The 10,038-nt window shown below is 40.3% G+C and overlaps 1 long non-coding RNA gene across 1 annotated transcript; it reads left to right on the top strand.

Annotated features, from left to right (window-relative positions):
- Positions 1-1,489: 1,489 nt before the first annotated feature.
- LOC135974096 (uncharacterized) lies at positions 1,490-9,678 on the top strand. Its single transcript, XR_010591247.1, has 3 exons — positions 1,490-3,916; positions 6,560-6,628; positions 7,295-9,678. It is a non-coding gene; the product is annotated as an uncharacterized LOC135974096 (long non-coding RNA).
- Positions 9,679-10,038: the final 360 nt, after the last annotated feature.

Below are 10,038 nucleotides of genomic sequence, written 5' to 3'. Positions count from 1 at the left end.
ATTTAAATTCAAAAATCAAATTTAAATTCAAAATTCATTTTTGTTTAGTTTTTAAAGAAGTCATTGCTTTTTATCCAGCCTGGTTAGATGTCTATCTCAAAACAGACCTATGCTATTGCAAAACCAGCCCTCCATTCAGGACCACACAGGCCTAAACTGAATATTTGGATCAAGTTATTATTGCTGTCATGGACCCCAAAAGAGAAGTCAACAAATAGAGGTTAGTCTGTTGTCAGGTGCAAAGTCTATAGTTTAACTGACATGTTAAACCAAAGACAAGGTGGGTGTGATAATATCTTTTATTGGACCAACTTCTGTTGGTGAGAGAGACAACACAGAGCTCTTCCTGGGAGTGTCTGGGAAACACACTCAATGTCACAGCTAAATAGAAGTCTAGCAGATAGTTTAGCATAAGTAGTTAGCACATAAGCTAAGGGACCTTTCAATGCAAAGTGGCCCATTAGCACTCCTGTACTCAAAAGGACAAAGGGGGGTGGAGGGAGTGTAGTGGGTTACAGATAGTTGTAATAAGCCATAAATCCAGTGTCTCTGTTCAGTCCATGATTTTTAGTGTCTCACAAAGTTATGAAGTAACCTCTCAGGCATGTCTTTTGAAAGTGTGCAGGTTTCCTTTGAGAATGAGGACTGAGAGGTCAGCTATAGAGTGATCATTTTGTGAAAAGTGTTCACTACTCTGAAACAGGTGATATGGTGTTTTTGTCTATTTATTTTCCTCTGTGAGTTCATTTGAGAGCGTAGTGATTGTCTGATTTCACCCACCTATTTGTTATTGGGGCATTTAGTGCACTGGATGGGGGAAGGAGGAGCTTGAATGGGGGTACAGTTGAGGGATCTGGAGAGGGTACATGTGGTGGGGGTACTCACAGGGGGTGCAGAGAAGTGATGCTCTCGGTCCAGGTGGCAGGGTGGCTGGCGCAAACCCAGGACGCAGCGACAGTGGTCAGTCAGTGCCTCCCTGCAGGACTTCCTTTCCAAGGCTGGGAATCAGGGCCTGTATGGGTGAGATCCAGCAGCTTCAGGGGAATGTGGCTGCAGGGGAATGGACCAATCAGCTGCTGATGCAAGGGAGGGACCAATTGAAGAGCAGACCAATTGGGGCTCTGAAAAAATCCAGACATTTCTTATTTAAAAAATCTTCCCAGACAGAGAACAGGGCCTGAAAAAGAGGCAATGTCTGGGAAAACTAGGACATATGGTAAACCTAGTGTTATGCGGGGTATTGATTATTGTAGCAGTGGAGATAAGTTTGCAGGATTTGCGTCTGGTGCTCTGGCAGGGTCTGGTGCCACTTTGAGTTGGTGTGTCCTGGTCACTCTATATTTGACCTATCACTCCTCATCCTCAAAGGAAACCTGCACAACACTTTCAAAAGACAAGTCTGGGAGCTGAAATTCATAACTTTGCTAGACACTAAGAATCATGATCATAATAAAGACACTGGATTTATGGTTTATTACAACAATCTGTAACCCACTAACTCCCCCCGCCACCACCCTTTTTGTCCTATGGCTACAGAGGTGTATAATGTAGAATGCTCAAACAAAAACATCAACTTTCTATGATATAATGTTCTCAGCAGGTTCAAGAAAAGGAAACTCTGTACAGATCCCAATATTAACTATTTCCCTAGGGCATCAACATTATTCCAACCTTGCAAGGTCATGCAGTATGATCTTGGAATCTCATCCCGTTCCTTACAGCATGACACAGATTGAACCACTTCAGGAGGTGTCATCATACTTCCTGTCCATTAGACTAGGCTTCACAATGGCTACTATCTCCTATCAGATGAGGGTTTTCCTCCCTCCTCCCCAAAGTTGGGACCTTTGTTTAACAAGACCCAGTATTGTAGTTTTAATTCAGATTTCTAGTCCTCACACCTATCATAACATTCATTCCCTAAGTAAATTCAAGATATGTTCCATCCTTAGGAGCAATGACAACCTCAGGGCTGAGTTGTCTTATCTCCTGTATTGAGATGTGCTAGATGACTTCATGACCATCCATACATAAATTTCACCAAATTCTGCATATTGATTATCCAGTCCTAGCTAATGCCATTCCTTTCTTGTGGCAGAAGTCTTCTCCAAACCTTAGTGCCCAGGGGAAATTATATATAATCTTCCTCATTTTGGATGTCCGCTTTTAAAGGATGACCTCGCTTCCCACTGCTATGAAAATACTGTTGTAACAGCTCTATGGACCTTACAAAGAAGAATAGGAAAATTTATCCAGGCTTACTTGAATATTAGTCCACAGATCTTGCCCACCCTGAAGGCAAATGGATCATCCGGAATAGAGATGGAAATTGACACTGAAGGATTTGGGTTTGTTGTCAGTAGGTGGAATTTATCCTGTCCTGCTATAAAAAGAACTCATTGTATTTCTTCAAAGAACATTGAAAACAGTCTATAACTTAAGAAAGTAGACTGGGATTATTCTGGCTGTTGTGCTTCCTAGCACAGTTAGGAAGCTGAGTGTGTCTTGCTTCTGAGTATCCTGCAGTCTCTGTGTTCAGGAACCACAGTGAGACCAGGGAGATAAAGTTTAAACCAGAACTCTTTATTAGTTACACGACAAGATGGCTCCTATAGACTCTGAGTATGTAGACCCTGAGTGTGTCTATATAATGTGAAAGACCCCTTATATTGGGAGGCCCTCTGGTGAATATGCATGACTAATTTTAAAGAGACAGTAACACAGTATTCTACACTGGATGTGCAAGTTATATCTCCTGGAGGAAACTTAAGGAGATGGGGGCATTTCCCTGCTGCCAGTGACTGACAGGTCTGATTTTACCTTCAAGCTGCCAGCATGCTGAAGTACCCATTGTAATGGAACTGTGGACTTTATTACTTGAAGAAAAGACATTTTTAGGTAAACAGGGATAAATTTTCCTAATGAATGAACAACTATATATGGAGGGAGGGACATAACGACACCAGTACTGAAGCTGGGAACTGATATACGAGAGAGAGAGAGAGAGACCGGTGAATTGTGGAGAAGGTAGGAGCTGAGAATTTAGTATATCTAACTTTTAAATACAAAACCAAACAGGGCACTCATAAGGTATTTTCATTCTGATCACTCTGCTTATATATTGTATCCTTTTCCTCTCCCTTCAGCAGACATTATTTTATTTAGACTGTGTCTTCAGGGCAAGGATTGTCTTCCTCTGTGATTGGAAAGTGCGTGGCATGCTGTGGGCACTGCTGGTATCTAAATAATAAAAACCGATAATGACTATTTTATTTCACAGTGTTTGCAGGTTGCCTAGGACAAGAGAACACTTCAACATTAGAGTATAGGATCTGCCATATAGGATTAGATCACTGGTGTCCATCTAGTCCAGAATTCTGCCTCTAGCACTGGCTAACACCTGATCTGTCAAAGGAAATTGGGGGGTAAGGGGAACTCTTCTTGAATGTCAATTGTGCGAAGCTGTAAATTTGAGAAAAAAATCATTCCTGACCCCATGTGGTGAGCATCATGCCCTTTGAAGCTTTATAACAGTCAGATATTTACTGAATAAATTAGACAAATATTCCTCTTTTTGGATGAATACAGTATTCAGTGAATAGCTCTCTGCGTTATTCAACAAGCTATGTAGCAGGTCTGTAATAAATGAAGTGTGGGGTAGCTCCCTTTTATGAACACCCAGCCAGCCAGTTAGCTGTAAAATCCCTCTTGGTGTCTGTTCTCTGCTTGCCTTACTTGTAAAGGGTTAACAAACCCACATGTAAAAGAAAAGGAGTGGGCACCTGACCAAAAGAGCCTATGGGAAGGCTAGAACTTTTAAAATTGGGAAAGAAACTTTCCCTTTGTCTGTTGTTCTCTGGGCTTCAGACAGAGTAGCAATGCTATAAGCAGGAATGCTGTGTAAGGTTTCAACCAGGTATGATACCTAGAAGGAATCATTTGGATAGGGAATGTTTAGATAAATGTGATCAGGTTTATTCTTTATTTTGGCTTGTGGATCTCCTCTGTGCTAACTCCAGATGTTTTTTTACTTGTAAACTTTAAGTTGAAACCCCAAGAAAGCTATTTTGGGTGCTTAATTTTTGCAATTGCTTTTTTAAAATCTAGCAGCAGCCTAAGTTCCAGATGTATTTTCTTCCTTTTTGTTTTAATAAAATTTTCCTTTTTTAAGAAGGATTTGGATTTTTGTATCCTAAGAAGTTTGTGCATATGCTGTTTGATTAGCTGGTAGCTACAGCTAATTTCCTTTGTTTTCTTTCACCGTTCTTCCCTGGGTGTCTGTGTGTGGGGGGGGAGGGAGGGGGGAGGATGAAAGGGCTTGAGGGAGAAATTCCTCAAGGAGAAATTCCCAAGTGTTCCTTCCTGGGTCCAAGGGTTTGGGTTTTTTTGCATTTGGGTGGTGGCAGCATTTACCAAGTCAAGTTCAGAGAGAAGCTGCAACCTTGGGAGTTTAATACAAGCCTGGAGTGGCAAGTATTAATTTTTAGAATCCTTGCGGGCTCCGACTTTCTGCATTTGGAGTGACAGAGTGGGGATTCAACCTTGGCAAAGTAAAATAGTGTTCATTAAATACTAGTATGTTTCACCATGCAAGTGCTCCAGGGACCACCGGAAATGTTGGATTTCGAGACAATCTTCCATTTTTTTCTAGTAAAAGAGAGATTCGATTTGGGCAATAAATAGGATTTTAATCGCCCTTTCTGAGGACTTCTCATCACATACAACACTGCATATCTAGTTCAACAACATTAAGTTCGTATTTACTCCTTGTTTTCTGAATATCTAGAAAATTCCTAATAAATTATCAATCCCTTAGCAATGTAAAAATTCCTCAACATTATCAATCTCTTTATTTTCTCAATTCTTATGAAAACCTTTTATTGGGTCATCTTGAAATAGTTCCTTTTTCACTGGTAAGAAATTGAACTCGCTTAACTCTTCCCCATAAATGAGATCGATCCTAGTCCCCTTTGCTTTGTGGTACATCATCTCCAAGATCACATCTTCACTGTTTGGATTCATAATTTCAGTTTTGTTTCCAGAATAATCGCTAAATGTTTTTCTTTCTCAGTGTCCTGACAGACTCTTCTATTTAGTACGATACCTGCTTCAGAAACATAGGCCCAACTGTATAATGCTTATTGGTACTACTTACATGAATAAATGCTCACCAAGGTAAGCGTTGTACAGTCTGGCCCTAAATCTTTAGACTGATCACATGGGAGTGTAAAAGCTAAATGAATAATGTTATCATTTTATTAAGACAGAGACTACTTTGCTCTGTTGAAATAACAAGCTCTCTCTAAACCTTGTCATATGATATTCATGCTGCAACACTCTTGAACCAAAGTACATTTGTTTTGTAATAAATAACTGGTGGCTATATATAGTATTGACAACCTCAAGAGATCAAAAATATGAGTCAGGCCCTCAAAATCATGAGATTAGCCAAAAATCATGAGGTTTTAAAACAAAATTAAATTGGTTTTTAGTCTGTCTTTTGACTATTTAACACCCTCTATTTCTCTGTCCATGTGCATATGAGATAATTTCAGGCTGAAAAGGCAATCTTTAATGAACACAAAAATGTGTGCTGGAGACTTCACTTATCTTCTCCTTATTCCACCCCTCCACTCACATTGGTGGTAGAGTTTTACACCCATTTGGCACATGTATGAATGCCTCCACAAGGTGCAAGGGAGAGGAAGGACTGTGTTAATGTGAACAAGATCCCTTTTAAAGCATGCCAGCAGGGTCTACATGGGGCAGTCAGAGCGCATCAAGTTAGTTTTACAAATAACATCCCACTGGTCTGTTTTGCCACTCTGTGTACACAAGCCCTCTATGGTCTGTATACTGCTTGTACTCTAGAAAGGTGGTATCATATACCCTGTATTGATAGTTTTGCATGAGAAGCAGGAAAAGAATATCTAGTAATTAAGGAACTGGAGAGAAATATGAAGCTCATAATTCTTTATCATTCTAGGAAATACAATCCATGCTATTGCTCAAAACATCTAACCCAAAAGTCTAGTTTGTGACTGCACCCTTGGGCAGTCCAGCTTCTAAAAATGTGTGCAGCTTCCTCTTGAACTAATTCATTTGACTTGCTTCTATTTTTGCCTTTGCCATCTTTTTTTGCCAAATTGATTTTAAAGGTCTATAACGGGGACATTTAAGGAGAGAAAATGGGGCGTGTGGGATGTATTTCCCCCATTTAAAGTGGAACTGGATTAATTCTTTGAGTAGTAATGGCAATATTTGCTTGAAGAGATAGGAACTGCCCATCTGGACAGGTATTTTACTCAACATTCACTTTTGTAAAAGAAATTCTGTGTAAATTGCATACCCTTTCTCACTTTACTCCCTGACCTGCTGCTTTTGAATAGTTGCTGTCTCAGTTGATTAGTAGCAAGTGGTTCCTTTTCTAGTATGATCTTCAATGTCTCTCCTGAAAACTTTCCCATGGACTCGCTCCCTAATGGCCCATTTCGAGTTAACTTCTCTTATAACACCTGTATCCAAAACTGTGAATAATTTTGTTTGTTCTCTGCAACAGCTGAAACACTTCTTCTTTCAAAGAAATAGAAGAATGGATCAGAAGGTGTAAGTGTATGTTTGTGAAAAGGTATGTATGGTAAAACCTACCTGAGAAATCAGAAAGGTCAGTTTGATCTTTTAGCTCTGGGAATAATTTTCAACTTTCTAGCTCACTACTCAGAAAGCACACAGTAAATCACCTCCTCTTTCCTTCTCCTCAGAAGGGATTCAATTCCTTTTTCTTAGGACCTGACCCAATGCTCAGTGAAGCCAATGGAAAACCTCTCATTTGGATCAGGCCTATTCTTCCTTCATCTCCCGCTATATCAGAATTTGTCACTCTTTGCTTTTGTTTATAAACCAGTCACATCTCAACTTTGCTTGCCAATAGCTAATTCCTCCCCATAAAGGCTGAATGACAAACAGTACATAAAAAACAGATGTTTTTGTGTTTTGTCTACATGTGGGCTAAACAAAGTTATCCAGCTCTCCTCCCCCGAGGGGGGAACTATGGCAAGTGGGCTTGAGAGGTAAGAGGAACTGCACAAACTGAAACAAATGCAGTCAGTAACCCCATGCAAGTCTGTGACCTGAATCCAAGAAACACTACATATATGCATTCTGTTACTTGATTTAACTGAGAGTCAGTGAAAGGGATGTTACTTAGCATTTTGAAATATTTGGCAAAACAACTACATGTGAATTGTGTTGCAAGAGAGGATGTGGTATGAGACAAAGATTCTTTTTCCTACAGATAAAATTTGGCTCTGGACCTGCAAGATTAGGACATCGCCAGTACAAACATCCAGGCACTAAAAGGGAAGTTCAAACACACCCGATGACATCCTTATTGAATTCTAAATATTGCAAAAACTCTTGCCTCCTAGACAGCTGCACTGCTCACAGCTACATTAGCATTTGGAAGGAAAAGGCTGAACCTTCTCTTGAAAATCCTTCATTTAAAAATATTTTTTTCCCCATGAAGCCAATTAATGTTACTCTTTCCTATGTAACTGCTATCGGTAATGTAAAACTAGCACAAAAAGCCCATAACTATGGTACTGCTATGCATCTCCACCATAGTATGGCCTGTTTCTTTATGTTTAATTGGGGCTAAGGCTTTCTTTCGTAGGCCCTGATGCAGCAATCTGAGCAGATACTTGCTTCCATACAAAGTCGTTAACTTCAGTGGAATTCTGGTGTGCACAGGAGTTTGTCTGCAAGGATCGGAATACAGGATCAAGGCCTATGATAGTAAAATTCTCAAGCCCGATGCCCATTTCTTCTGGGCTATGTACAGCACCAAGTGCATGGTCCTCTGTCACGCTAATACATAATATTTCTCCAGCTATACTAGAACTACTGTCTCCAATCTAATAAAGTTAAAGGAAGGAATGGTTTTGTGGCTAAGGCACTGGACTGGGATATAGGAGAACTAAATTCAGTTCCATGCTCTCTCACAGCCTTCCTGTATGACCTTGGTTAAATCTAGGGTGACAAGTTGTCCCGATTTTATAGGGACAGTCCTGATATTCGGGGCTTTTTCATATATAGGCACCTATTACCCCCCACACTCTGTCCCTATTTTTCATACTTGCTATCTGGGCACCGTAGTTAAATCACTTACTCTCCCTTAGTTCCCCACCTGTAAAACAGGGTGCCACTTTCTTTCACTCATTTTAGATTAAAGTTTTTAATTTATGTACCTATAGTTCATTGCACAATGGTGTCCCAATTTTAGTTAGGGCCTCTAAGCACTATTCTAATACAAATAATGATGACAATAATAATAAGGGTCAAATTTTCAAAGCAAATCACCAATGGTATGCCTGCAACAAAATACGCATATTTGCTAGGCCCACCCAACCTGGCATATTTGTGCAATATATTTGCTGTTTTCTGCATGCTGATCGAAACAGGATCCAATAGAAAATAAAATGTTTTTGGTAGGTCCTCACAAAAATTCATATTAAGTATCTAAAAGATATTTTCAGCTCCTTCATATAGGCTGCAGTGTGCTCAGTAGGGTGTGGTGCTCTCATATCTGCTGATGTGAGGCAGGAATATAGGTTCATAAACTAGGTGTTCTCTAGATGACAATTACCTCCTGTTCGTAAAGGAAGACTGGTGAAGGTGATTAGGACAACATGTTGTCATGTTCTTCTTCCTCTTGCCTCACTCAAAGCCTTCTCGTTTGCTTCTGACACATGTGGCAAAATATTTTTTTAAATTGTTAAATATTTTGAAGAATAGCTGGCAAAACTAAAATGTTATTTGGTACCCAGAGCAACATATTAGAAACATCAGCATTTTATGTCTGTAGATTTACATTATGTTGGTGTGGACGCATATGCCTGGAAATGTTTACCTGTGCATAAATGGAGAGAAGCTGAGTGAGAATGTAGGGTAACCCCTAGAAGTGCCTTAGGTCTCTGCTTGCTCATGTAACTTACAATTGTTTGAGGGAACCTGTAATTTATACATTTGAGTTTTTAGAAACTTTCTGTTCACAAATCCCAGTGTTTGGAAGGTGAAGGCAGCTGTAGTATGGGGTGAATGACAATGGGCTACTGATGTTATTGAGTCTGCCTTCACTTAGGAACAAAGAGCAGACTGAAGTTAGGAGGAAGGAAATATTATCTCTTACAGCTATGCCGAATACATAATGCACAACATTTAACACAAGCAAAAGAGACGGGAGGGGGGGAACTCTAGGGAAACCGTGGATAACAAGAGGAATTCATTAGGGCCCAGAGGAAATCTGTCCTACGTTTGTAGCCCAGTGGCGTCACAAGCCTGCTGAGAGGAACTGAAAAAGATTCTTTTGTAACAATGGTGTGGCACAAGAAGATTAAAAGTAGATCTGGGACTTCCATGAATGACTTCAGTGAACACGTAAAGAGGATGACAAGGCTGTTGAAGTGCCATTTAACTAATTAGCAGAATGTTGGGGTGCTGCTGCACATTTTTTCAAAGTATTGTGCTGATCCTGACTGGGGCCTTTCAGCACTAACAGAATACAAATAATAATAATCACTGGGGTTGAGGCATTGATGCTGTGTGAGAGACAGTAGTTCTGCTCTTCTTCAAGCCTCAAACCCTATTCTGCTGCTACTACTGTCCCCCACTTGAAGCATGTGTGTGTGTGTTTATGTATGTGGGGAAGGGCGTGATGGGCGGAGGTAATACCCTCAGCTCCTGGGGATTGGCTGTACCCTGGGGGCTCCTGTTCTTCCTCCATTTAGCATGTATGGCTGGCCAAAGGGTTGCTTGGGCCTGGTCCTCAAGTTGTGTTGGTCTGATGTAGGGATCCTGCCTGGTCTTATATGGGGAATAAGAGTAGAACAGTGTAACTTTCAAATGTCTCTCATTTCTACAAGTTGCATTTATTTTAGTCCCAGTTACATGTGTTCCCCACACAATGGCCACTCATTTTAGTTTGTTGAAAGTTATTTAATCAGAAATAAAGAATCATGAAACTGAGGCTCTAGGAAGAGT

The sequence above is a fragment of the Chrysemys picta genome, chromosome 1, assembly GCF_011386835.1.
Source record: "Chrysemys picta bellii isolate R12L10 chromosome 1, ASM1138683v2, whole genome shotgun sequence".
NCBI classification, from domain to species: domain Eukaryota; kingdom Metazoa; phylum Chordata; order Testudines; family Emydidae; genus Chrysemys; species Chrysemys picta.
The sequence above is the reverse complement of the archived record's forward strand: the minus strand, read 5'-3'. Positions and strand labels throughout refer to the sequence as shown.